The sequence below is a fragment of the Microcebus murinus genome, chromosome 19 (genome assembly GCF_040939455.1).
Source record: "Microcebus murinus isolate Inina chromosome 19, M.murinus_Inina_mat1.0, whole genome shotgun sequence".
Classification (NCBI taxonomy): Eukaryota; Metazoa; Chordata; class Mammalia; order Primates; family Cheirogaleidae; genus Microcebus; species Microcebus murinus.
Genome location: NC_134122.1, coordinates 46,359,478 through 46,386,377, shown reverse-complemented (window position 1 = coordinate 46,386,377; position 26,900 = coordinate 46,359,478). Strand labels below are relative to the sequence as shown.

The 26,900-nt window shown below is 35.5% G+C and overlaps 1 pseudogene; it reads right to left on the bottom strand.

Moving 5' to 3' along the window:
* Positions 1-23,752: 23,752 nt before the first annotated feature.
* Positions 23,753-23,849, bottom strand: LOC142862483 (uncharacterized; annotated as a pseudogene).
* Between the last annotated feature and the right edge of the window lie 3,051 nt (positions 23,850-26,900).

Here is a 26,900-nt window from a genome sequence, read left to right as displayed (position 1 = left end):
AAAGAAATTAAATATCCTGAGCAGAAACAAGCATTTGGAAATATCAGTTAAATTAGAAAGATCATTGCCCAGAATCTGAAGATATGGCTAAATTTTTACTGGACGTGTTGGTGAAAACTTTAAACTACACATGTCTTTTACTATTGCAAATGATGACAGCATAGATAAGAAAAATATGACTGCAACACCCATTGCACGCAGCGCTGAAGTTAGTTTCAGGTTTCACTTGGCACTCCTGTTCACACAATCCATGGGCTACAATCTAGCACTATGTTCACTATATATATATATATATGTTCACTAACTGTATCTTCACTATAGTTTTGTGTAAAAATACAGGTCAGGGATCCCAATTTACCTAACAGCTAAAGGGGTGTTGTCTTCAAGGGAAATGCATATAGTGCCTACTAAGTGTCAGCCCATTTATCAGGGGTGAGACCATGTGTGGCTGAAGTAGAGACCATTCTGGATTTGGTTGGTCTCATTGAACATGGGGACCAGTATCCTGTACCATTCCTTGAGCAAATGCTTCTGGGTCCCCCAAGAAACAGTTTAGTTAGAGGAGTCCACTGCACACAGAGATCTGATGCCTGTGCCTCAGTAGTTTTTAATAGCTCATTTCCAGTTCATCAAGCCCAAATGCAATTCATCAAATATGGATTGTTTCAGTGATAAACCTCATTGCCTGGTAACAGAGATCCTATGCCACATTTAACATAAAGCATTAGATTTCCAGGGAAACCATGCTAGGATAAATAAATTCTAAGTCATTTTTTCCATGGAAAAATCGTTTAGACTTGCTACTATTCCTTCTCCCCAACCCACTTAGTATTGTTGAGACTTTTGATGTTAAAAATATTTTGGAGATATTTATGGCAGTCTGAGAAACATGAAACCTCATGAAATTTTGATGAAAAGAATCTTGAAAATATTAAGGTACATTGATAACAATTGATTCGTCTAAATAATGCTCCTGTGTCCCTCATTGCTTCACTCTACTTATGAAAAATCGTCATCTTCACTGACTTTGTTTTTATTGTGCTTGGTAGATAGTGATCATCATGTCACTTAGGACTTGAGTAAGAATACATATGATTGTTTCTAGTTAGCAGCAATGCCAGACTATTCCATTCTCTACTTAATCTCCCTCTCCTGTAATTCTGTTGCCAGTATGTATGTGTTTGTCTGTGCATGTTTGCAAAGACTTATGTGTCTAGCAACTGAAGATAACATTTAATCAAATAGAGAGGATTTAAGAGGTCTTGGCTATAGTTTAATTTTCCTCTGACTTAGAAAATAACTTCTAGCAAAATAGTATTCCTACTTCAATAGACTCTTGGGGTAAATTTTCAATAAATTTGATTTTGGTTAGAGAGATAAATTTCTGTATCTAAATACATACAGAAATGATAGATGAACAGAAACATGGATACACAGAAATATATATAAATTTGTAGATGGTAAATAGATAGAATCTAGGTAAAATAACAGCTCCCAAATTTATATCCTTATTCAAAACTTTTCTTTTAAACTACAGGCTCATTATATATAACTCAGCAACTGAACTAATATATCTGAAATGTGTTTTAACATAACAGGTCCAGCAGTGGACTCCAGGTAAGTTTTTCACCAGACATGTTTCATGTTGTTTAATGGCAACTTCATCTGATTTATTGCTTAGATTAAAAATCTGAAAGTAATATTTGGCTCTTCTCTTGTCTTTCACATTCCATATCCATTCCATCAGAAAACGTTAGTTTTATCTGCAAAATAGATCTCAGTTCCCGCCACTTCTTACTAACTCACTGTTATCACCCTGATCTAAAAACTACCGTCTTCAGCCTCTTGGATGACTATAGCAACTTCTTAATGAGTCCCTCTGCTCTCATCCTCACCTCTGTACACTATTCTTACTGCAGTAGCCAGGATGGGCTGTTTAAAACATAAGCCAGATCATGTCAGTTCTCTGATCAAAATCCTGCAATGACTCTCATGTCACTGAGAGCAAATGGCCCAGATGTTGCAGTGATCTTTCCCCCTTTTAGTTTTCATGGCACATTTTGTAAGATTTATACATCACTGGAACAGAATCAGAAGTTTAGAAATAAACCCATACATTTATGGTTTAATTGGCTCGCTTCAAGGGTTTCAATTTCATTCAAAAGGGAGAGAATAGTTTTTTGTTTGTTTTTTAACAAATAATACTGGGAAATGGGATATCCAAGTGCCAAAGGATATATTTGGACCCCAACTTCACACCATATACAAAAATTAACTCAAAAATTAATCAAGACATTATGTAAGAACTCAAACTGTAGAAATAGAAGGTGGAAACATAGGCCTAATCTTTGTGACTTTGGATTAGACAATGATTTCGTAGATATGACACCAAATATATGAGCAACAAAAGAATAAATGGACAAATTGGTAATCATGAAATTTGAAAGCCTTTGCACTTTAAATGACACAATGAAGAAAGTGAAATGACAACCCACAGAATGGGAGAAAAATATTTATACATCATATATCTGATAAGGTACAATATCTAAAACATATAAATAACTCATAACTCAAAAATGAAAAGATAAACATCCAGCTTAAAAGATTGGCAAAGTACTTAAATAGAAATTTCTCCAAAGAAGATATACAGGTTCCCATTGGACAGCTGAGTCATCCATCCTTAGGAACTTTCACAATCCTGCAGGTTTTTTATTCAATATATTTACAAATTATTATTTTTATAATTTAAAATTTGAATTCAAAACAAGTTTTTGTTTTGTTCTGTTTTTTTTTTTAATTTTCCCTTCAGTTTTACAAAATGATCTCTAGATATATAGAAAGTAAATGTGTTTTATTGCTCTAATTCGTCCTTGTTCTTATTTCTTTTGCCTTTCTTTGAAGGCCTCAAGAAAATATTGCATACCTTCTTTATTACAGAAAACCATACCATCAATAAACAGTATTCACATGTAAAAATTTCCTTAGAGTCAGGTAAAAAAAGTCCATGAAATATATATATTTTGGGGCTTAGGTATACTTTTGTAAATTGAGCTATAATTTTAATAATGAACATATAATAGGGTGGACATGTTAAAGCACGATAGCACAAAGTCATATTTTGGAAAGAATGTTTTGAGTAGTTGTTAAAGTTACCTAGATGTTAAGCATGTTATATATGCCTGATTAAAATTTCTTCGTAGTATTAGAAAACAAAATAAAATAGCTAAAAATATTCTAGGAAGATCATCAAGTAAAACGAACAGTCAAACTTATTACTTTTTTAAGTTTTTGTCTGAAAATGATGGGTACCTCTGACTTAAACAATGTGTGTTTAACAGTGCCACATGCATTTCTCTCTAAAATTCTAATTAAAATTCTGCTGAAGACATGGGGGGGTGAAGACAAAAATTCAGAAGTACAGAAAGTAACAAGTGGCAGAACACCTACTGCTGGAATCTTGGAACATTTGACATTAATTATAAGGCAGATGGATCTGGATTAAAAATAATCTTCCAAGGATTTAGCATATAGCGTACTTTGAGTCTGCTTCATGAAACGATTCACCTGAAACAGACAAGGATGTTGGGTACCACCTTCAACATAGTTTATCAGACTTCAACACACAGGGTGAACACCAACCTGTGCTCTTTACCCGTGGAAATCTTTTAAAGTCCAGGCAAAGAATTTTTCAAAGCTCATGAAATAAACGGTGGGCGGCCCAGGTGAACTGATGGCTCATTCTGGGATGCATAGGCTCTTAAGAAAGGGCAGGCATGTGCCTTCAGGCAAAACTCAGATAACAATGCATGCTAGCAGATTATGTTTTTTTTCATTCACTGTATCTATCCAGGGAGCTGGGAGGTTACACAGTGGCCAATGAGTGGGGGTAAGACTGTCAGAAGCTCTTACAGAAAAAGTCTGTTGTTTGTTTTCTTCACTGCTTCAACTGCCTAGAACGGTGCCTGGTTCATAATAGTTATTGCATACGTGGATATAGACAATTGACTGGAAATATAATCTCTGGCTTCATTACACTGTAAATTTTAGGGTAAACATAAAGGATACGAAGAGACAAACCACACAACCATTATCATCATTATGATAAGCATCATCATTTAGCATAACTACAACTAAGATTTATAGAGCTCTGTACTTGGTGCCAGGCACTCTGCTAGACACTGTTTTATTTTATCCATCTGAAAATCCTGGGATATAGGCAGTAGTATCATCCTCATTTGAAGAAACCTACCAGAAGCCATCAAAAGTAGCAGATCTAGGGTGTGAATGCAAGGCTGTGGCTCCATAACCCAAGCTCTTAAACGAACTAAAAACAAAGAAATCATCCTGTGGCAGACACTGCTAGTTGAATATTTTTTTCCCCCTAACTTACATAGTAATATAACCCCCAGCTTTTCTTTTGGTATATGGCTGCCGGAAACAAAGACGCCATTTTACTGGCTCTGTTAAAAGCGAGTTGTAGCCGTATGACTATGTTCTATCTAGTACAGTGAAGCAGAAGTTGTATTTGCAAGCCTAGAAACCTTAAGGGGAAAAAATTGCAGTGAATATTCTTCTTTGTTTCTTCCTTCTTCCAGGGCATAGCTCTGCAGCTGCAGCCTTAGCAGCGGGTACCTTACACGATTGTGATTAAGAGTGCTCTTCTCATTATGCAAGTCTCCTAGAGGCAAAGATCAAGTTAGTGTATTGCCTTTCTAAGGAAGACTATTGTTTTGGAAGTACATGATGTGCTTTGAGGAAAAAAATAATGGAATGAGAAAAGCTGGGGAACCAGTATGTATATGATCAGTCTTGAGCCTTAAAAACTATGCCTAGACAAGGAAATATTTGGCTATTCTTGTACAGGGAACCGAGCAGAAGCAAACAAATCAGAAGCCTTCTAAAACAGAGTTGAAGTGAGCAAAAATTCACAAGTATGTCCTAAACAATGTGAAGATTCATGTGTTAAAAGCAATGTCTGGGGCTCCCCAGTGGGTACCATCTGAAAGCATGCCACACAGCTCTGGACACTGCAAGAAGGGTATCTTCAGCAATGCCTGCCTGGGATGCCTAGCTGGTGATTATATATGGTGCTTGTTTTTATATTCTTGGGATACTTCACTTAGTAGTATGGGTTCCACGGAGGATAGTAGTATGGGTATCCATGGAGGATAATGAGCAAGTAGCACTTGGCCAAAGACAGAGTCAGAAACCACAGATGAAAGAAAAGTTATTTCCCAGAAAGTAAAATCACATTGCCAGCTGGACAGGTTTAAGAACATTCTCTACCACCAGCCAAGGAAATAATTTTCTGGTGCTCTCAAGGAGAGTGTGACTATTGCTATTGACCAGAGTCTGCCATTTGTTTATTATTTGCAAACTTTCATTATGATTACCCTGATGTTTTGCCACCTGATGTTTAAAGGGGATCAGGCCACATTTAGAATTAGAAGCCACATTTTGGCAGAGAAATGAATATCCCTATATAGTCTGCACTTGGAATTAGGTACAGTAATTGGTTGCAACTTTGATATTGCCTTTTTTGGGATGAGAATTAGTGTGCTCCATGTGCAAGGACAGGTGTTCATGGATATATTGTGCCAGAGACTGATGGTCTCTGATTTCTACTGTGAACTGAAATAAGAGCCTAAGCTCTCTAACCAAACGTACATGCCCCTCTTGGCCAAGAGGACATAAGGAAAACCTTAAAACTGAGTTGCTGGCCATGAGGAGAAGGGTAGTCAGACACTTGTTATGTCCCCTCCCTTTTGGAGTTACTCTTTGTTTAATAACAATAAGATACTATATGATTAACAGGATCTAAGGTCATGCAAGACAAGGGTTAAATTACACCTGCAGACTATCAATTTATTTAACAGATCACTAGAGCCCCGTATACGGGTGTACGTCGATGGCTTGTCTCTGATTCACAGACATCTTAAATTAAAACTATCCAAGTCTTTAGACAAAGCTTCATTTCTTTAACCAATTACAAACCAAAGAATCTTTAAACACACCTATAACCTGTGACATGCCCACCCCTTCTAGACATCTTGCCTTTTCTGGCCAAACCAACATACACCTTCCATGTTTGATTTATATGGAATTTGTCTCCACCAAACTGTAACCCGACTGCCTCAGGCACATTTTCTCAGGACCTCTTGAGCCCTGTGCTCCAGGCCACCTTCACCTACATTTGGCTCAGAATAAACCTCTTTAAATTATTTTACAAAGTTTTTATTTTTTTTTTCTGTTAACACTATTTGTTCTTCTTTTTCAGTAACAGGATCTTTGAATGTGAACTGGGCACATGACTGTCTAGAGTAAGCTGGCATTTTCCAGTGCTTACCTTGAAGCCAAGTGTCGCAATGTGACAATGTTCTGGTCAATGGGACATTAAAAGAAGTGGTGTGTATAACTTCTGCCAAGTCTCCTTCACAGATGTGGTGTGCCCACGCTATTCCTTTCTATTGTCTTGAATTGCAATGTGACAATTGGAGTAAGTATAGCCGTGGTGGACTGTGAGATAGAAATCTGGAGTAGAGGAACCGTAGGTCCCTGATGACATTATAGCTGCCATACCTGCCTTAGAATGCTTGTCTTACATGAAGGAAATAAGCTTATATCTTTTTTGTGCCACATAATGAAAGATACTGATTGTCGTATGCTGTGTTCTGTTGCTCACAACAAAATACCTGAAACTTGGTAATTTGTAAAGAAAAGGTATTTATTTCATATAGTTATAGAGGCTGAGAAGGTGGAGGGACTCTTTCTGGTGAGGGTCTTGTTGCTGGTGGGACGTTTTCCCTAGGTGGCACAGGCTGTCACATGGTGAGGGGACTGAGAGCGCTAGCTCAAGTTTCTCTTCCTCTTCTTATCAAGCTACCAGTCCCTTCCCATTACCCACTAATCCATTAACCCATAATCCATTACTCTATTAATCTATGAATGGATTATTTCATTTATGAAGGCAGAGCCCCCATGAGCCAATCAATCACCTCTTAAAGGCCTTGCCTCTCAATACTGCCACGCAAGTTCAGAATGAGTTTGGAGGGCACAAATATTCAAAACACAGCACTTACACCTTCATATATCCTGGAAAATTGTCAAAGTAAATAATTAAAGAAAAATATAAAAAAATGAATAATTTTGGGTGCAAAGAAATAAATTAGGCTTCCATTTAAAAAATAATGTGGATTAAATTATCAGAGAAATTCCTCTTTGCACACATAGAAATGCTGGATGAGGCATAAAAATACATCTTCCTAAATCCATGGCAAAGCTGATATGAAAGAAAGGAAAGAGTCTTGGAGCTATTGTTTGCTCACAGTCTGTCTGCTTATTTTTTGTTGACACAGAATTTAGATATTAATGGGTAAAGAATTATAAGACAGGAGGTCCCACGGGAGATCCATTCAATAAAGCTGAAAGCACTAAAAGTCCACATTCCCAGTGGGCTGACTAGATGAAAACAGAAAGAGAGAGAGAGAGTGGGATCTATAATTATCTTGAATTATTGGCTCTAGATGAAGAGGGAACAAGTTAATTTGGAAACTTCTAAACGAAAATACTACTCTGACTTAGATTTAGGGCAATTCATTTTACTTACCTGGCCAGAAAAATCCAAGCTAAAAATATCTATTTTTATTGTTCCCCTATTATAATTAGCAAAAGAGAACAAAAATCCTTTTTGGGGGGATGCCTCTTAAATACAGTACTCAAACATTTTTTAAATAAAGTGTCAGGAAACCTAAGCTCATAAGCAAAAATTCTGAAATATATGAGGGAAAAAAGAAAATAAATGAGCATCAACAAAACCAACAAAATGTATAATGGTAGATATAAGTATAAAATGTAATGACTGTGATAATTTTGACTTTAATTATGATGAAAAATTTAAAATCAATGTGATTAGGCATATTTGATTAAAAAACAAATAGAACTTCAAGGAATTAAGAATGTAAGATTTGAATTTTTTTAAGTCAATCAATGGGTGGGGTAAATGGAGGAAGAAGACACATTTGGGGAGAGAGTAAACGGAATGACAGATGTGAAGAAAGAAAACCCATGATAAGAGACACAAAGATAGGAGATGGAAACTGTGAAGGGGAGATAAATTGAAACAAAGAAGAGAGCAAGAAATATTTTGATATATGCCAAAAGAGGATAGAAAGAATTTAAGTGATGCAATTTTCAGAATATATGAGAGTCGATAATATTCCAGTGTTGATAAAAAACATTCATCCTCAGTTTCAGAAAGACACAAAAATAACAAATATGAATCTATACCCAGAGACAAAATAATCAAAACCAGAGGATAAAATCAAATCAAAGAGAAGGTTTTAAAAGCAGCTGAAAAGAAGGGCTGGACTGCCGACAATAGAAGGGCAACTGGTGTGATAATTTCTTTCTGGCTAATAACAGTGGCAGCCAGAAGACAGGGGAATAGTATCTTTGAATTATGAGAAGAAACTGTCATCAACTTAGAATCCTGTGTCCAGGGACACTATCTTTTAGAAATAAAGACTTTTCTGAAAGATTTTTTTTCTAACTGAAAGATCCTTTCTAAAGGAACTTTTAAAGATTGTGTTAAAAAAGTAGAATTGATATAAAGGAAGGAAAATGTGGAATGAAAGAATGGTGACCTAATGAAATGTCATGCATTTAGCAAATCTTTTTTAAAAAGGTAATGGTTTCAGTTTTCTCTAAAACATTTAATTTCTTAAAATCAGTGGAGCCATATTAATGAAGTTGAAAGAAAAAGATTAAAACTTAAAAGTTTTAATCATAACTTTTTTCATGTGCAAAGCTTTTAAAAAGTCTTCTAATATGTAACCTTTTTTAACCCCCCCATTCCCCCACCCCTGCACATGAAAACAAAGTGGAAGCAAATATAGATAAGAATGAGAAAGCCAGGATATAAAAAGGTACTTTGTGTGTACTAAAATCACTTAAAATAGAGATAAAATAAAATAAATATTACTATAAAGGGAAGGTATATATAAAATTTCTTTCTCCATAAAAGTTTTATATAAAGTAAAATTATATGAAATAATAATACTATGATAAAATATTTTAAAAAGAAATAGCAGGTGGTATCTAAACAAGATGGCCTAAGGAAGGACTTGATATGAACTGATAAGCTGGGACACAAAATGTTTTTCACATTTGACTATAAAATGTAAAAAGATTCAGATCAATAAATGTTCCTAAAAATCTGAAATGTATTCATTAATAGACACAAAACCACCCTTTGAACAGATTTTAGAAACAGAACATGAAAGCTAAGAAATATAGTTGTTATCAAAGAGAAATTACAAAGAGAGAAGCAAAATAACAAAACAAAGCAGTAATATAACAAAGTAAAACACAGCAAACAAAATCAAATATGCCTTAGTATCACTTGTAAGTTCTGGCTACTACAAAAATAGAAAATTACTATTACTGCTCTTGAATTCATTCATTCCATGATCATTTCCTAAGCTAAGATTTTTTTACAAGTTGCTAAGAAGTACAATAAAAGGGGGAGCTATTAAAACATCTGTCGGCCGGGCTCAGTGGCTCACTCCTGTAATCCTAGCACCCTGGGAGGCCGAAGCGGGAGGATCACTCAAGGTCAGGAGTTCAAAACCAGCCTAAGCAAGAGGGAGACTGTCTTTACTAAATAGAAAGAAATTAATTGGTCAACTAAAAATATATATAGAAAAAATTAGCTGGGCATGGTGGCACATGCCTGTAGCCCCAGCTACTTGGGAGGCTGAGGCAGAAGGATTGCTTGAGCCCAAGAGTTTGAGGTTGCTGTGAGCTAGGCTGACGCCACTGCACTCTAGCCTGGGCAACAGAGTGAGACTCTGTCTCAAAAACAAAACAAAACAAAACAAACAAAGAAAAAAATCTGTCTTTTATATATCAATTATAGAATCTAAATAATAAATACAATTTTAACATGTATGTGTATAAAATACTTATAATTGAAAAGCCTAAAGACTCATCTATACTTACATTGATGACGTTGTGTCCTTCATATGGTGATATTTGCTCCTAATGTTAAAGAATACTTTTTTTTTTTTTTTTTTTTTTGAGACAGAGTCTCGCTTTGTTGCCCAGGCTAGAGTGAGTGCCGTGGCGTCAGCCTAGCTCACAGCAACCTCAAACTCCTGGGCTCGAGTGATCCTTCTGCCTCAGCCTCCCGGGTAGCTGGGACTACAGGCATGCGCCACCATGCCCGGCTAATTTTTTATATATATATCAGTTGGCCAATTAATTTCTTTCTATTTATAGTAGAGACGGGGTCTCGCTCTTGCTCAGGCTGGTTTTGAACTCCTGACCTTGAGCAATCCGCCCGCCTCGGCCTCCCAAGAGCTAGGATTACAGGCGTGAGCCACAGCGCCCGGCCTAAAGAATACTTTTTAAAATAATTTCCACAAAGAAATATAAAAAATTCCAGCAATAAAAATGTAACAAGTTACCAGTTCTCAGCATAACATTAATTCTAGCAATTAGCTACAAAAGACAAAAATATCTCAATACAAGTGTCAAGTATATAGGAATACTAACACAAGAATTGTTCATAATCTGTAGAGAGATAATTGCAATATTTTGCTGAGGAATATAATTTAATACATGTGAAACTAACTCTGCTGGGATTTGATTAAATCTTGGTCAAACTAGCAAGTGTTTCCTTTTCTTTGTAAAATAATTCTGATATCTATTTGGACAACTATTAATACATAAGATAGAATATCCAAAAAAATGTTTGAAAATAAATGTCATAAATGAAAAATATCCTTTCCAGGTTAGTAAGTCATATTAATAAAGAGAATAAAATAAATAGGTGTCAAATATATTTCAAGAAGAGACAGTGTGCAAATAGATTTTTCAAAAATGTTCAGTTCTAACATGTAATAAAGGACCACCTCAAATCGATATGCTAGATTGGATTATTGCTTTTGTAAAAGTAGGACCACAGACTAAATAATTTAGTAGTTTAATTCCTAGTATCATTTACACAAATAAATATCAGATGGGCTAAATATTTAAATGAAACAAGAGAAACCATAAACATACTAGAGGGAAATCTAAGTGAGGTGGGCAAGGACTTTGAAGCCTGAAATGAAAGGAAGAAAACACTAAAAATATATAGATTATACTCAGTAATTGAAAAGCTTTGTCAGTTTAGACAAAGCTTTGATACATAAAATTTAAATATGTTTAAAATTAATACAAAAATTAAAACATCTGTATAACAAAAATAAATTTTTATATTACTTGTGTATATTAAGATCTTTTATATAAGTAATAAAGAAAATCACAAATAAAAAGAAATAATTTATATTTATATGGAGATGTTCTAATTCAAAAGTAATTAAAATATAAATTAAAATTTTTTATCAAAAATGAAAAATATTGATAATTATGTCTACTGATGAAAGAGTGAGAAATGGCATATGCGTAATATATTATATATATGTTATTGAGGGAATGCTAATGGTATGTATTTGGGTCATGTTGACAATAAAAATTAAAACACTTGGGCAGCAGATATCAATATTTAACATTGGAGTGTCACTTTCACATGTAGTACTGAGTGCATGGAGAGGTACTATAAAACATTTTATGAATCTCAGTTTACTTACTAGCTATCACCAGCCCCAGCTTCCATTTCCCATAACATAAATATGATAATATTTTCCTTTTATGTGTTATGTATATATTGACATTGAAAGAAATTAATTTACTATAAAACTTTTAAAATATACCAAATTGTGCATATCCAGTTTACCATTTTTAGACAACAAATCTAGAAAATGCATGGAACATAAACCAAAGTTATCACTCAGTGATGGCTGTAATGAATATGTTTTAGTTACGAAGTTACGAAAGAACAAAATATAAATGAAACAAAAAACTGACATTAGAAATAAAAAAGCAGAAATTGTACTTTTCCCGCTCTTCATTGCGTAGTACTTTTTACTGGACAACCTTGTAACACTTTCTTTATCATGTAAATCCTAGCTAAGGGACTACTCAAAGCTTCCTCCGTGGATGACTGCTAAGTGAAGCTAGAAATCCTCACTTTGACCTGCCTGTGTTTCATTCTCTTCAAGATCCAACGTCCCCACAGCTTATGGGCCTTAAGTGTTATGTAAATCCCACTCTACCATCTTCTAGAGAGGGTGAGATTTTTCTTTATTATTTTCCCTTTTCTAGCTTCTCAGCATGTTTTCATTTCCTTGAACTCCTGATGATTTTCTGTTCTGACACTAATAGATCTAGTAGTTGCCTCCTCTTTTCAGCTAGACCATTAAACCAAACAACAACCTTACATCAAAACACTTAGAGGTCACACACCAGCTGAATTATCAGGTGATAAAAGTTTTTGGACAGAAAAAAAAAGAATTTTGATGATTATCTCCTCATGGTTTTAGTTATATCATTTAAAATATCATGTTTTCCTGACCCCCCCCCCCTCCGCCCAAAAAAAAAATCGGGCTGGATGCAGAGGCTCATGCCTGTAATTCTAACACTCTGGGAGGCTGATGGGAGAATCACTTAAAGTCAGGAGTTCGAAACCACCCTGAGCAAGAGCCAGAACCCCGTCTCTACTGAAAATAGAAAAATTAGCTGCACACGGTGCCTATAGCCCCAGCTACTCAGGGGCTGAGGCAGGAGGATCACTTAAGCCCAGGAGTTTGTGAGGTTGCAATGAACTATGATGAAGCCACTGCACTCTACCCAGAGAGAAAGAGCAAGACTCTGCCTCAAAAACAAACAAACAAGCAAACAATACAACAAAAAAAGCATCTAGCATGTTCATAAAAGTTGGAATATATGTCTAATACAGTAGGTTTCAATTTATTCACATTATATGCAAAAAAGAAAAAAAAAAACATTGTAAGTGAAGAGCCAAATGGAGGAGCTGTAACGACTGTTATTTATTAAATTTATTATAAGGAATAAAGTGTGAAGCTATGCAGGTATATTAAAACTTCTAAATTGGTTTCAATACTGTATAATATAGTGTTAATTATGGATTTTATTGTATATATACTTTTGACTTTCAACTATATAATATTTTTCAATTGCTATCTAATAAAACTAAGTCTATCTAACACTTAAAAATTTTTTATGAAGTTCCTTGTAATTGGCTGCGAATAGAGTTCAAGTATTTTTATGTAGATAGTGTCCTGGTATATATTTCCTTTAATACATGAATGAATTAATCATGGTGAAATTAAAGTAATTTTTTCATGAATTTTTTTGGGTTTAAATAATTGTTGGGATTATTTCTTAATAATATGTGAATTACAGTTTAGCTACTAAATGCTGTTGTTTTAAATTGGAATGGGCAAAACAGGATCTAGGATTTTTTCATCTAGCAAAGAATAAAATCAGGGTATTGCAATGACAGAAATCCAATTTCTTAACTGTGTCGGGCAAATTCTTTTCAATTTCCCACTTGTAAAATAAAAGAATTGTTGCATGAACTATCACCAGAATGCTTGCTGAGATTTTTCTTTTTTAATGAACTCTTTTGATTTGAATTGCCTCAAAAGATGGAAAAAAAAAAGTTGGATTAAACACCATTTTCAGCTTGCTGGTCCTATTTCTTTATAGATGTTTGTTTACGTTCCCCAGCTTGGGTCTCAAAGGATGAAACTAGACTTACTTTTTAAAAAAAATGTTGTCAACAACCTCACTCTTCTGTGCAACAAAATCATAACACAGAAACCCCTGACTAACTGTAGGTAGTAAACATTTGACAAGAACCAACTACCACATTCAAACTTCTAGACCAGTGCTTATTAAGTCTTTAAGTAATTTTGTTCAATTAATTTCAGATGACTCAATAGTAAATATATTTTTGAAAATGCAAGTAATTCTGTAAAAAAAATCTATTTTTTGAATAATTTAATTTTAGAGACAAAATTGTATTTGTCCATGTTGAGTTTCATGTTGAGATGATTTAATTTAGGAACCGTTTATGGATTATTCAGCTGTTTTAATTTGCATTTTTTCTTCATCTTTCATTTATTTATCTTAAATATTCTTAGTTATAAACTTAAATTTTGTCTTATTAGTGGGCATTTAGAGGGCAATTAGTACCTAAAAGTTTAAGTTTGCTTTTTATCTTCTACTAGACCCTATCTAAATTAAAAGAATGGTAAAAAGGTTTTGAAATTGAGGCAAAGAAAAAAAAGAGAAGGAAGGGAGGGAGGGAAGGAGGGAGGGAGGAAGGAAGGAAGGAAGGAAGGAAGGAAGGAAGGAAGGAAGGAAGGAAGGAAGGAAGGAAGGAAGGAAGGAAGGAAAGAAGGAAGGAAGAGAGGGAGGAAGGAAGGAAGGAAGGAAGGAAGGAAGGAAAGAAGGAAGGAAGAGAGGGAGGAAGGAAGGAAGGAAGGGAGAGAGGGGAAGGAAGAGGGGAAGAAGGAAGGAAGGAAGGAAGGAAGGAAGGAAGGAAGGAAGGAAGGAAGGAAGGAAGGAAGGAAGGAAGGGAGAGAGGGGAAGGAAGGAAGGGAGAGAGGGAGGGAGGAAGGGAGGGAGGAAGGGAGGAAGGGAGGAAGGGTGGAAGGAAGGAAGGAAGGAAGGAAGGAAGGAAGGAAGGAAGGAAGGAAGGAAGGAAGGGAGGCAGGGAGGGAGGGAGGGAGGGAGGAAGGGAGGGAGGGAGGGAGGGAGGGAATTAACACATACTGAGTCTTGGGATGAAGCATACTCTGTACAAGTTGCTCTTAAACTGAGATCTGGTGCAGGTACAGACAGGAGCTTTCCAGACTGTGGAAAGAAGGCTTTCCATTTTCTACACCTGCAGCCTGTCTTCTAAAGCGTATTTTAGCAAACCTTTCTGATCTCCCCGTTTGCAAATTAGTTCTTTAAAGCTAGCATGAATATTCTTTAAAGATACCATCAGCTCTGTTCCTACTTTCCTCTCAAACTCCAGCTCTAAAATTCTAACCACTCAATTCTGTAAATTAAACACACACATACACACACACACACACACACACACACACACACACACACACACACACCACACACACACACTAATGGAGATGCTTTTAACGAAGAAGAGAAGGGTTAATAAAATTACCGGGGAGTGATCCGAAACAAATTATTGCTTCCTCAGTCTGTACTGAATTTCATTGTTTTAAATTAAGAAGGGTGGCTGTTTAAGGGAGAAATATAGAATTATTTTGTTGAGAATTTGAATCTCCCCTGGGAGCTATAGATATGATAGGTTTTCAAATAACTAATAACTACCCATTGTTAAATTACAAGATGCATTTATGTCACTTATCACTCTGACTTGATCTTTGTTGATTCAATTCATCATGAATTTTGGCTTTTCCTCCTACATGTTCTCCCTCCAATATTCTATACCTTTAAGCCAAAACCTCAAAATTATCATCTGTTTTTGTCATGACAACATCCTCCTGAGAAACTACACTCATAAATATATTATTAAAGTGAAGTTATTTTATATTAATAATACATCCCGTAGTCTATATTTCTTACTTTGGAAATGCAGAAAGAAAATAGGAAACGGATGTTTTCATCCTCCAAACCCTCCTATGACAGCCTCTCAAGAAAACGAAGAATTTCTTGTTAATGTGGAAGAGCAGACTGCATTTTTAAGAATACTCTTCTAGTGATGAGTAGGCAAACCAGTTTTAAACTAGGACTAGGAACGGAGCCAGCATTTCTCTCTCTCTTTCTCTTAATGTTTGACAAACGGAGTACTGTAATGTCCTGAGAGAGATGACTCTTGTCACATTTCCAAATTGGCTGAAACAAGAAAGCTTTGCCAGTAGTTTTTTGCCATATCAAGATTCCCACTATAAAATCAAGACGCAGGATATTCTGCTTGTCTCTGTGTGCTTTCTCATTTTGTTATCATTGGCTTTTGTTTTTTGATGGCCAAAACATCCCTGTCAGATTGGATCCTTTTGGAAGAAGATATTTTTAAGGTAGCCATACAAAGCAGTTCTTATAGTATCCTTAGCGTCAGTAACAAGGACAAAAAGTCTTATCTTAAAACCTTGTGTGTCATTTAATAGGATTACGAACTTAAGGAAATGAGCTGCAGGCAGGGATACACTGTTGTTGTTGTTTTTTTTTTAAATGTTATATTTCTTTAAAAAAAAAGTTCAATTTGAAAGAATTTTTTTAAATAGGTAAATTGTAAAAAAAAAAAAAAAAAGCAGAGGAATTTAATGTAAAGAATATGGTCTTTGACATTCGGCAGATTTGGGTCCAAATATTTCTGTCACTTAAGCTGATGACTTAAAAGCAATTTTAAAGTTTCCATGATAGTCTTGGCTCTTCATATTTAAACTGAGAATAATATCATCAATGCTGCAGTGTTGTACGGTAGTGAGGATCAAATGAGTTTATTTATCAAAATTACATGGTGCTGTATCTGGTGTGTGTTAGTAAATTATATATTTTCTGTGGATGTTGTTTTTGTTGTTGTTTTTTCCCCACTATCTAAAGTCATCTCAAATTGAGGTATGGGTGCTACCTCCAGTTTTAACTAGTTTCTAGCTGATGGCATCAACAATCTTTTGTCAAATTGCATTTCAGGTTGTATGAAGGTTAATCAATTAAAAGAAATGAAGCACTACAGAGGCGATAACCACAGGACAAAAACCAGATCAAAATCCCAAATATAGTAAGTCTTCACTTAAAATTGTGGATAGGTTCTTGAAAATGAGACTTTCAGAGAAACGATGTATAATAAAACTGATTTTATCATAGGTTGATTGATATCAACAAGAGTTAAGTTCTTATGGCATATTTCTGGTCACAAAAAACATCACCGAATTTCTAAATAAAGGCCAAAACACTGCTACTATTAAATATTGATGTAAATGTGAACTCTACGTACATTTAGGAAAGATAGATAAAATAATAAAAACAGGTAAGATAATTATTTATCCAACTTTCAGTGAATGAGTGAGTGATGGCAGTCATAGTGGTGGTGGGTTCAGTCAAGGAATAAATAAATGTTCTCACAAGGAAAATTGTCAGGAGTGTCCCTGCCTCTGACCTTCACAAGGTTCAAAAAGAAAGGATAACCAATACAGTGGCTCACTGAGTGCTTCTGTCTTACGTTGTTTATTGTGAATGTGTATGATTATTGCACACTCAACAAATGCTTGTTTTGCAATAATTTGTATTCATTCCTTCATCCCTTTTCCAACCTGCTCGTTCCAATTCTGTGTCTCTTGCAGCTGGGGACTGTCCCTGCAGCTCAGGATGAAGCAGGGACCTGCCCTGGCCACGAAGCCAAGCCATGGCAAGGTGAACTCACACCCACAGCCACACTCACTCACACAGACAGCATAGGGACAGGACTTGGTGGGCCACACCCTTCACCGTGGAAGTCAACATAACCCAGCCTAATTAGCTGCAGGAGAGCTAAAGCAAATATTTCCTAATGGCCAGAATTCAGCCCATATACGCAGAGGGCTAAATCACCTATCTTGTGAGTAATGCTTTTCAGGACCACTGGCACAAGATACTGAGGGAAGGTGATAAGACACCAGGCTGCAGAGAAACCAGCCCTATCCAGATCTAACTGTCTCAAACCAAAACAGACCCCCATACTACCTTACTCTGACATTTTCCTTATTGTAATCTCATTTTAATGCTAAAAATCATGCTCAGGGTGGAGATGTAACATGCTAATGAGACATGCAATGCACGAAGAAGCAAGTAATAGAATTAGACAGGTGCAAGAAAACCCCCACCACCTGTCCATGCTTACATATCACCCTGTTCCCATCTAAGCCCCTTTAAAACTCTCTTGGAGCTCTCTGCAGAGAGCCAGCCTGAGGACTTTTTCTTTTGTGTATCTCCCTTGTGCTCGAGCATAAGCCCCACTAAAGCCTCGCCTGTGACTCCCGTTCAGCCTCTTGTTAATTTCTGTTACATGGAGAGCCCAGGGGCCTGCGGTGATGACATTTAAGACAGGCCAGTTGCCCCAGCGAGCACAGCTTTGGGATATGGCAGGACACTGGAGTACCCAGAGAAAACCCACGCACACATGGGGAGAACATGCAAACTCCACACAGAGAGTGATTTGTTTTCTTCATCAACATTATAAAAAAATGACATTAATGAAATGACCTTATTCAAGGACCTGATGTGGATAGAATTTAAAAAACATCATGAGCAGTCATGACCCCTATTTTAGTGAGCAGAGTCTGTCTTTATGAGAAGAAAATATTTCGTACAGTTGGAATATATTTCTCTTAGCAAATTGTGTTTATTCTACAGTCCCTGAACCAAGAAAGGAAATACCACTTGTATTATTTTAACTAACATCGCAATATAAATGTTAGCATTATGGAGGAGAGTATTCAAAATAGTATTTAAGTAAATTCTGAGCACATTTTGAAACTATGTTTGACAAGAAAAGCAGAAATTAAGATGTTGGTGAAATTAGAGAAATGAACCCTTTTTATTTCATTAGGGTTTGGTGGATGACATGGGACAAAAGACTTATTACAGGGTCGAGATTTTATACAATTTGGGGAGAATTGGGGGAAATGAAGCTCTGGAGATGGGAGTGGCTGATGGGTCAGAGAAAATTCGCCAACTGGAAAATGTAGATGACAAAGCTGGTGATGAAGTCTGTTGTCTACGCTGCATTTGCTGATGGGCAGTGCCAAAGCTGCTGTAAACCAGCAAAACAGGAGATTTCCAGGCACCATACAGGGGAAATCAAGGCCACACTGGGACTCGCACTGATGAATTGTAATCTACAAAGAAAATCGGAAACCTACAAGGACAAATTGAGACTCCCGTCTGTCTTCTCCCTGCAGCTAACCCAGACAATATGAGTGACCTGCAGAAGCAGCTGCCACTTCTCCTGCTAGGAACTGATCGAGAACTCTGAAAAGTTTAAAGAGGAGAACCCAGAGGAGGTGGAGAAGCTGAAGGATAGCACTGCCTGACATCACCCAGGTGAGCTAGCAGATTAGCAAGAGCATGTGGGAGTTTCTCCTGCAGAGTGTGTGGGCTGCTGCTTCATTCCTGCCTTCCAGGACTCCTGGCTCATTTCTCTCGTGGTCAGTTCTAAGGCAGAACCTTTTAAGGAGGGAATCTCAGAAGTGTAGTTTCAGCTTAGCAAAACTGACACAGTGTAAAACCACAGCAATGCCTTAAAAATAAAGCAAGTAAATGCTGTTAATTTTACTATAAGGAATGGAAAAAATCAATTAAGAAAAGATGCATTCTTCCTAAGACTATATTTGAGTAAATGTAATACACATTTTAAGTGCCCGTAAGAAAGTAAATCCTAATTTTAGATTCTATTTCTTGCTGCTCACTGGTGTTTCTCCTGTACCATACTCATGTCAGAAATCTCAAGAGTTCCTAGTAGCTTAGTTTGGTCAAATACAGTCTCTTCCACTCAGGCTCAGAGTGGAACTCAGAAAAACTGTGATGTTAGAAGAAGCACTCAAGGTCGGAATCTCTGAGCTTTACTTTTATGTGTGTAATATTAGGTCTTTTTTTTCCTTTGGGTAGATGCCCAGTAATGGGATTGCTGGATCAAATGGTAGTTCTACTTGTAGCTTTTTGAGGTATCTCCATATTGCTTTCCACAGAGGTTGCACTAGTTTGCAGTCCCACCAGCAGCATAGTGTGGAGAAAAATCTAACCCACTGTTCTGCTTCTGTAAAATCTGCTCGCTCAACCCTACTCCCTTCCCCCGCTGGCGCCACTCTGTAACTTCCCAGCCGTTAGTCCTTGGAAATTATTGACCAAGATTAGAAGTTCCCGACATTAGCTCATCTGGTACATGTTTGTGCAAGGTCAAAGCCCATGGAACTTCCCCCCACCCTGTGATCCCTAGCCACCTGCGTGTGGTTTCTGTCTATAAAAATCCTAAGGAAAAAAAGGTCGGAGCGGCAGCTTCCCTAGCTCAGTGGTGCTGCTTGCCCCTGCGCTGCGCTGGAAAATAAATCCACCTCATACTATTGCATCAGGTCTCTGGACTCTGAGTCTTTTTGAGCGGTCGTCTCTCCCCCACACGGGCTGTACATTTCTGCGGCCTAACAATAGGAGTATTCCTCTCTCTCTGCATCCACACCAACATTTACTGTTTTGGGACTTTTTGATAAAAGCCATTCTCACTGGAGATAAGTGATAGCTCATGTGGTTTTGATTTGCATTTCCCTGATGATTAGAGATGTTGAGCATTTTTTCATATGTTTGTTGGCCATTAATCTGTCTTCTTTTGAATAGTCTCTGTTCATGTCCTTTGTCCACTTTTTAATGGAGTTGTTGATTTTTTTCTTGCTGACTTTCCTGAGTTCTGTATAGATTCTAATTATCAGCCCTTTATCATGTGTAGCATGGGAATATTATTTCCCATTCTGTAGGTTGTCTGTTGCTCTTGTGATAGTTTCCTTGGCTGTGCAGAAGCTTTTTAATTTGAGCAGGTCCCATTTAATTATTTTAGTTGTTGCTGTGATTGCCGTTGGGGTCTTCTTCATAAATTCTTTGCCTACGCTAATGTCTGTAAGAAGTTTTCCGACATTTTCTTCTAGAATTCTTACAGTTTCATGCCTTAGGTTTAAGTCTGTTATCCACCTTGAGTTGATTTGGTGTGAGCTGAGAGGTGCAGATCCTGTTTCAGTCTTCTGCATGTGGCTATCCAGTTTTCCCGACACCATTTATTGAATACAGATTCTTTTCACCAGTGTAAAACAGGATGGTACTGGCACAAGAACAGAGACATAGACCCATGGAACAGAACTGAGAACCCAGATATAAAACCATGCTCATATAGCCATCTAACCTTTGACGAAGCAGACAAAAACATACACTGGCTATGATTTTTATTTTCTCATTCCTCTGGGTACCTGAGTTTTCTGGGGCTTTTCTGTACAATGGGAGCACTGAATACCAATATTCAAATTAGAATGCCTTTTCCTTCCATTACACTCTCTTCACTTATTTCTCGAAGTCCCTACAGAGCTGTCACATGTGCTTTGGGAAAGGTCACTGCTGTCCTCAGTGAGAGGCTCGGTTGCCCTGACCAAGGCTCTTCTACTCTGTAGGATGCCTGCCTGCCCTGTGGCTTCAGGGGCCTGTGACACAGCAATGGAGCAGAGGGACCTGTAGGCAATCTACAATTTCCTCCTTGTTCTTTATGATCAATCTCTGCTAGTTCCTAGATGCTCAGAGACTTCCATGGATACGGCTCCTTTCATTTTGCCATCTCTTTTTGTCGGCTTAAAAAAATCAGTCTCTTAAATAAATCCATTAATCTTATAATGTATTCATCTTCTAATACTTCCCCTTTTATACCAAAAATAGTTTCTTGTCTCCAAACAATAATAACCATAAAAATAAATAAATGACTCAGGAATACCCGAGCCAATAGGTTTCACCAAGAGACAAAATCTATCTCCCATTTGAACTTGATTTGATATCCTACCAAATAGTATTAATATTCTTATAGTCTCTCAGCCTTAAATTCTGAGTTCTTTAATTCCTTTCAAATCAAACCAGTATATGTTGTCAATCATTTTCAATTCAGTGGCTCCCTCTGGCCCTCTCTCTTCTTATTCTTGGTGCCCTATGAGAGTATTGCTTTCTCTTTATTAATACATTACTTTCCTGGAGTATATCCGTGTGCGTGGGTGTGTGCATGCATGCATTTAAATTTTGGATCTCGCAGTGACACTATGACAGTGTTTAAAATACATGACAGGCAGAAAAAGGAGAAGATAAAGAAGAAATTTATAGGTCCAAAGAGGAAGAAACAACATAAATTAGCAATTGAGCTTATGCAGCCTAAGAAGAACTAAAGAATCGAGCTAGTCTAACACACTATTTTTCACCAGATAGGTAAAAACAGAAGGAGGCTAAAATTATACAATATTTAAAGGACAATATGGCTAATGATGTAGCTTAAACTAAAAGGCAAAATAGGATTATAAAATTTTCAAGTAAGAGAAAATATAGAACAGTTGTACAGAAAGAGTAGATTAATGTAATGAGGTGATTATTCTTCTATGCAGGCTATTTCAAACACTAAATTATTCTGTTGCTGTGTTGGCATGTAGACAGAATTTTAATATTAAACTAAAGGTATAATTTTTGTTATGATTATTAAAAAATAATTTATTATAAATTCAAAACATATAATTGTATACGTTTACAGGGTAGAAAGTGATCTTATAACTTATAAATACAACTTGGAACAATTAAATCAAGCTAACTTATCCATCACAGAGGAGTGATTTTATGTGCCCAATTGAAAGTATCTACAAATCATATTATTTATCTTTGACTTATTCAAATACTTTCCTCACACAAGGAAGATTATAATGAGCCTTAAATCCACTTTGCAAACATACTTTATAATATTTCCAAAATTTTCTGATTGGATATTATTGCTACATAAATAGCAAAATATTTTTAAATATATTTTAATTGCAATAGCTTAATCATTTTATTTGTTTACATCATAAAGGCATAATGGTCATCATTAAGAGTAATGGTTGCAAATCAAAATTTCAAATTTTTAGAAAATGTCCAAATATTTTATGCTAACTTATTTTTGTGTCTGATTAGAGCTCCATTGTGTTTTCCTCCTGCAAAATTGGAGAAGTTTCAGGTCTGCATTTATGTCCAGATTAGGTCTTTGTTATTGTTATAATGTTCAGCTCATGATGCATTTAGAGAAAATATATTTAAGGCTCTATTGTGAGGCAGACTTTAGTTAATACATTATAATATAATCCATGAAGCTCCTAAATCTCACTCTTCAAGTATTTGACACCTATAACAGCTTCTAGATAAACTAGTTTTAATGACTTTATATATCTGCTCAAGCCAAATTAAAGTTAATAATCTTCTATCAAATTCATAAAGAATTCCTAACTCTGGCATCCAAACATTCTGTAACTCTAGCTTTGATATAACACTTTGACTTACTCTCTTATTAAAATCCTTCCAGCCCTGCACTGTACCCTCAAACAGATCTCGTTATCATTCCTTGGATACATTTCTGCTTTAAAGCCTTTGTTTAATGTATTCTGTATCCTTCTGAGGCCTTCCCCACCCTCAGAACTATGAGTGTTGAAATCCTATTATCTTTCTAGACTTCTCTCAAACGTGACCCTTTCTATGATGCCTTCTTTGATCACACCAACAAGGAGTCACCTCCTACTTCTTTGATTTCCCACAGCACTTAATACATCTCCTACACCAGTTACAACAGTCTGCTCTGTGGCAAAGTTGTTTAGGAATACTTTCTCCTACTTAAATATACAACTAACCAGACACTATTACTTGTCACATACCTTTGCTCTCTGCAGAATGCTTTCATGGCAAATAAATGTTAGCAAAACGAATAACTAAACAATTATCTATACTATTATTTAAAAATGATATTTTAAAGGCAAGAGTTCCTCACTGTGTAATTTACTACAAAAATACTAATGGCACTTTTTTGGAAACCATGTTCCACGTAATATTTTGAACAATGTTAAAATTCTCACGTGTTGAATGTCTGAGTTGCTCTTAATGTGATTCTTTTACCTTTTTCTGTTTATTTTTTTTTTAAGCCACAACTTTAGTTTCTTTATTTCCACTCTTCTATAACACCCTGAGATACTAAGTTCTCTTTGTGCTCAACTTTCTATTTTACTAACTTTACTTAGAAGACTTAACCCATGTTCACAGGTTTACATAGTATTAAATTTATATCAGGAGTTTAATGGCAGGCTTCCTTTTTAAAAGAATGGAAGGCTTCACAAGTTTTCAAGTCATCCTTGATCAGGAATTATGCTAATCTTCTCTTTTCAAGATTTCATACAGTTTTCATTGAAACGAGCATTTCCTGTTTTGTTTTAATGGAAATTATATATCCTATAGCAATAAAGACAACTGTAACAGTGAATTTATTCATGAACATTTAAGACACCATCTATAGGGGCTGACCCTAACCCTAATCCTGACCCTAATCCTAGCCTCAGGACCATAAAATTTGTTTAGAAGTGTGCATAACTGGACAGAGTAAACATCACTGGGGAATCAGTATATATAGTTAGTTATATCCACATTCTATCACCCTATAGGAATCACCATGGCAAGTTTTATGCCTAAGTAGATAACACACCAATGAAACTTTTATGGTAAAACCAATAAAAATTCTCGATTAATGTTTTTTACAAAATGTTCAAACTATTCTATCATGTTAAAAGAAATGTTGTCCCTATGCTGGTACTGGAGTGAACTAGGGTTCAGATAATCTGCTTTTAAGTCCTGTTTCTCTCATTATGTACCCATTATGAGATCTGAAGCAAGAGATCCTTTTCATTACTCTTAGCAATGAAGATAATAATGTTAGACATAACATTTTTGTGAATATCTGTGTTTTCAAATCAGTTTTAGTTACATTAGCATTTAAGTCGAGTTATAAATATTAGTTAGTGTATTATTGCTTGAATCATTCAACTTGCTCACAGCAGTTTTGTGTTACTTAAGTAAATTTATTTAAAAAGTTCTCATTCTCATACTCATAAGCAAGCTGAGCCTGTAACATCCATGTGCAAAGGTTAATTAAAGTTGGGGAGATGAAAAAGCCAATATTCACTTGTGTGGAAATAAAAAAAATCTTTCCCTGCAAAATTTTGAGGTAAAAATATTATGACCTAGGAATTTCATGCTATGCCAATCTATGATTCACATGCAATGTCAACATAAAGAAGTGTTTAAAGTTATTATTCCTGGAAAAGAATTACACAAGCAAATTTTTTATCTGACTGACAAATTATTCAAATTAAAAAGAGAAATGCAAAGGCAATATGATGGAAAAATAGTTATGTCAAGCAATGATAGCAGGAAAATATGTACTTCCCCCCCACAAGACTTATTGAGATATAACTGACAAATTAAATTGTATATATTTAAGGTGTGCAACATGATGCTTTGATATATGTACATATTATGAAATGAACACCACAATTAAGTTAGTTAATGTATCTATCACCTCACATAGTTATCTTTTTTTTCCTAACATGTTAAGGACATATAAGATCTACTCTCAGCAAATTTCAAGTGTACAATGCAGTATTATTAACTATAAGGACATGGTGTATTAAATACATTAGATTCCCTAGAACTTGACTCACGTTATAACTGAAAGTTTGTATCCTTTGACTAACATCTTCCATTGCCCTACTACCTTCCAGCCCTGGCAACCACCATTCTATTCTCTGTTTCTGTGAATTTGACTTCTTTAGATTACACAATTAAGTGAGATCATACAGTTTGTCTTGCTCTGTCTTACTTACTTCACTTAGCATTATAATACCCTCCAGTTCATCCATGTTGTTTCAAATGGAAGGATTTCCTTCTTTGTTACAGTTTAATAATATTCCTTTTATACATACTACATTTGCTTTATTCATTCATCTGTCAATATAGAGTTTGTCTCCATGTCTTGGCTACTAGTAAATAATGTATTGCCTATGCAAGATTTATTAAACTGTACAAAGTCTAGGTACAAGTCCTTTATCATATAATATGATTTGCAAGTATTTTCTCTTATTCTGTGAGTTATCTTTTTACTTCCTTGGTGGTGTCTTTTTCAGCATAGAAGTTTTAATTTTCATTAAGTACAATTTATCTACTTTTTATTTTGTTGCTTATGCCTTTGGTAGCGTATGTAAGAAACTGTTGCCTAATACAACCATCATGATGATTTACACCTGTGTTTTCTTTTTAGTCTTGTACTTTGCTTTTCTGTGCTGTCTTTGACTTTGTTATCAAGGTCATACTTTTTTATAGCATTGAATTAGGAAATATAACTTCCTTTATAACTTTGTGAAAGAGTTTGCTAATTCTACTTTAGACATTTGTAAAATTCACCAATGAAGCCATCTGGTTCTGGGCTTTTCTTTACTGTAAGTTTTTTTTTTTTTTTTTTTTTTTTGATCACTGACACGATCTCTTTATTTGTTATTGGTCTATTCAGATCTTCCATATCTTCTTTAATTGGATTTTGTAATTCATACTAAATAAATTTGTAGCAATAAATTTCTCCATTTTATTTGGGTTATATAATTTATTGGCATAAAATTGTTCATAATATTCTCTTATAATCCTGTATTTTTCTGTAAGGTGGGTAATAATGTCCCTTATTTCATTTCTTATTTTTGTTATTTTAATCTTCTCCTTTTTTATTGGTCAATCTAGTTAAATATTTGTCAATTTTCTTGATCTTTTCGAAGAATTAACTTTGGTTTTAAAGACTTCATTATTTTCTATTCTCTATTTTATGTACTTATGTATTTATTTACTCATTCTAATCTGTACTATTTACTTTCTTCTTGCTCTTGGTGTAATTTGTTCTTTTTTATGTTTTAAGGTGAAATGTTAGGTTATTGATTTGAAATTATTCTTCTTTTACAATATAGATGTTTAGAGATCTGAACTTCCCTCTCAGCATTGCTTTAGCTATATTTCATAAATTTTGGTGTTCTGTGTCTTCATTTTCATTCCTCTCATAATGATTTTTTTAGGGTATTATGGGGGTACAAGTGTTAAGGTTACATATATTGCCCATGCCCCCCTCCCCCCTCGAGTAAGAGCTTCAAGCATGTTTTTTTAACTTTCCTTATGGCTTCTCTTTTGATTCATTGGTTAATACGAGTGTGTTGTTTAATATTAATATTTTTGTGTTTCCCAAATTTCTATCCGTTATTTTTTCTAATTTCACTCTATTGTGTTATAAGAATATGCTTTGTATAATGTGTAACTTATTAAACTTATCAGGGCTTGTCTTATGGCCTTTTATATCATCTATGCTGGAGAATGTTTTATGTGCAATTGAGAAGAAATTAAGAGCAGCCAGACAGAGTGCCCTACAGTTCTTCATC